Below are 2,500 nucleotides of genomic sequence, written 5' to 3'. Positions count from 1 at the left end.
TTTGTAATTATGCAGAACGGTTTAGAGCTTTAGCTTTGCTCTACCATTTACTAGCTGCATGACTTCGGGCAAGTTAACCTCTGCAAACCCCAACTTGCAGACAAACCCCAATTTGTCTCATTTGTAAAGTAAGAGTAATAGCATGTATTTACTTCGTATAATTGCAAAGAATAAATGATTCAGAACTTGGAATAGTGCATGATACCTATTAAGCGCTCAAACAATAAAAGCTAAAACTACTGCTATTGTTGTTATTTTTAATCTATTTAGCATAGTAATGTGTTGGAGCCAGAGATGCAGATCTCTGAGAGAGATGCAAATCAAGATAAGTTCCCTTACGGTGTCATGAAAATTATATCAGTTTACTCCTCCTATGAGGTAGACGTATTTTGGAAGGGGGAAAAAACAAATCCAGATTAGCAGAGGATGGTTTCGATCCATCGACCTCTGGGTTATGGGCCCAGCACGCTTCCGCTGCGCCACTCTGCTACACTGAGAGGTGGGCTCATAATTAATAATCGCCTTTTTTCTAGTGTGTCAAGTTTCCAAATCGCAAAATTATGTTTTCTCTTCTTTTTTTTTTTTTCCAGACCAGTAATCTGTTCGTAATATGGCTATAGGCTTAGACTACTACTAAGAAAACAGTAAATAAGAAATAGGAAAAAGGTTATTTGGGGTACACTTCTCCTATGTAATATCTGTCACTATGTATTGTGTGAATGTGTACAGTAAATACATAACAGAACGTCTGCTAATATTTCAAATGTCATGTTTTAAAGTTATTGTAAGTTATAGAAATTTAAACACTTCTGAAGAAATAAACGTACTTTCCCTTTTTTCCATGTTGTAATTTGCTAATTCATAGTCTGTAGGGGGTCTGGAGCCACATGTGGGGAAAAAAACGGCACATTCATGCACATTTTCAGATACTACTATTAGGGAGTTCACGGAATATCTAGCCTTCTCTGATGTAATGGTTCATTCCCTGTATGAATTTGGGAGAGTAACTGCATTCAGGTTTTCTGCCTCTGGAAATCAAGTGACTTCTTCCGTGATTTGCAGGGAGGGTTGAGGAAATCGTAGAGATCCAAGGAAATTCTATGGAATCGCTTTAGCCTGGAAGAGCTGATCCAAATATGAAGCAGGTAAACTTAGATCATCCACTCAAACCAGACTAGGTCTCTGCGAAGATCTGCTAAGCTTCCGAGGGTTGGAGAGACAGATATGGATGAAAAGATAAGGCCGCAGGCGTGGGAGTGAGAATGGAGAGAAGTCCAGGAGGGTTTAACAATAGGGATGAGTTGCTGAAGAGTATAATTCAGAATATTTGCAATAAAAGAGTGAAAACGTCTCTATAAACCCAGAAATAAGCCCCAAAATACTGTAACATATTCCTGCGTATATCTGCCTATTAAAAAAAGAGAAGGGGGGCGTTTTGAGGAGGCTAAAGTAATTGAGTATACAAGTGCCTAGGAGAAGCAGGAAAAGCAACTTTCTTCCCCCTGTAATATGTAATGTACTCCCCGCCATACAGTTATCTGAGCCAGCGAGCTAAAAATCTTTGACCCCGACGTGATTTGAACACGCAACCTTCTGATCTGGAGTCAGACGCGCTACCGTTGCGCCACGAGGCCTACGAAGGACTTGCTTTTTATTTACCTGTTATTCTGATTCATGAAAATAATTTTGGTACTGGTGAAGACCAGGCAGCTATTAACAGACACAAAATAATGACTAGCTGCCCTCTCGGTAAAATTGCTGTCCACCCAACCACTGATTTTCTCTGCCTCCGAATTGCTTCATTTTCACCTTTTCTTGTTTATATCCTTCCGTTTCTTACCTAGTTTTCTCCGTATATTCCAAATATGGAAGTTTTGGGAGTTTCGTTGTTTTTATCTTTTTAGAAATACATTCTGTTGAAGGTCAGTTGCTTTGGAATGGGGTTGTGGAGAGGAGGTAGTGAAGCGGGAATAACGAGGATCCTTCCTCCCCCGACTCCTCATTAAGGAACGCTGATCAAGGTGAGTTTTAAATTAGTTTCCAAAGTTGACTGCAGGTGACAACCAGTGTTTCCGTTAACGAATTCACGCGAGGGCTGGCAGGTTGTTTGTGCTGCATCTTTTCTGCGAGATAAAGGCGCCTCCCTGTAGCCTCCTTCTCAGCTGATGAGAGAGTTGATTTCATACACCGACAATTCTTCAGAATCAAGATCACTGGATCTGAAACTGACCCTAAAAAGAATAAGAAATCCTGTCATCAGGAGTGAGTGGGTTATTCTGGCACTGTGTTTTGTTTGGCTGGTTAAAGAGTCTGCCTTGGGTAACCAGAGATCGGAATTTTCTAGAGTCAGCAGGGTTTGTCTGAGGACCTCGAATTTACATATAGACGATCTCCGCAAATAATGCAGGGGCCGCTTTGAACTCTTAGGAAAAGATATTCCAAACAGTGGTCCACTGCTATAAAACACGCATCTTTCACTGAAAATTAAGGTCCCCCCCGC

General features: G+C 40.8%; 1 long non-coding RNA gene and 2 other non-coding genes across 3 annotated transcripts in view; all 3 read right to left on the bottom strand.

Moving 5' to 3' along the window:
• Positions 1–1,998, bottom strand: part of LOC105529315 — a 7,035-nt gene extending 5,037 nt beyond the window's left edge. Inside the window, exon 1 of the long non-coding RNA XR_001004491.1 lies at positions 1,841–1,998. This is a non-coding gene — a long non-coding RNA (uncharacterized LOC105529315). The remainder of the gene's footprint in view (positions 1–1,840) is intronic.
• Positions 418–489, bottom strand: TRNAM-CAU. The gene has a single exon. It is a non-coding gene; the product is annotated as a tRNA-Met (tRNA).
• On the bottom strand, positions 1,563–1,634 carry TRNAW-CCA. Its single transcript has one exon. It is a non-coding gene; the product is annotated as a tRNA-Trp (tRNA).
• Positions 1,999–2,500: the final 502 nt, after the last annotated feature.

Source organism: Mandrillus leucophaeus, unplaced genomic scaffold (assembly GCF_000951045.1).
Source record: "Mandrillus leucophaeus isolate KB7577 unplaced genomic scaffold, Mleu.le_1.0 Scaffold760, whole genome shotgun sequence".
In the NCBI taxonomy this organism is placed as follows: Eukaryota; Metazoa; Chordata; class Mammalia; order Primates; family Cercopithecidae; genus Mandrillus; species Mandrillus leucophaeus.
Note: the sequence above shows the minus strand (reverse complement) of the source record. Positions and strands in the feature narration are given on the sequence as shown.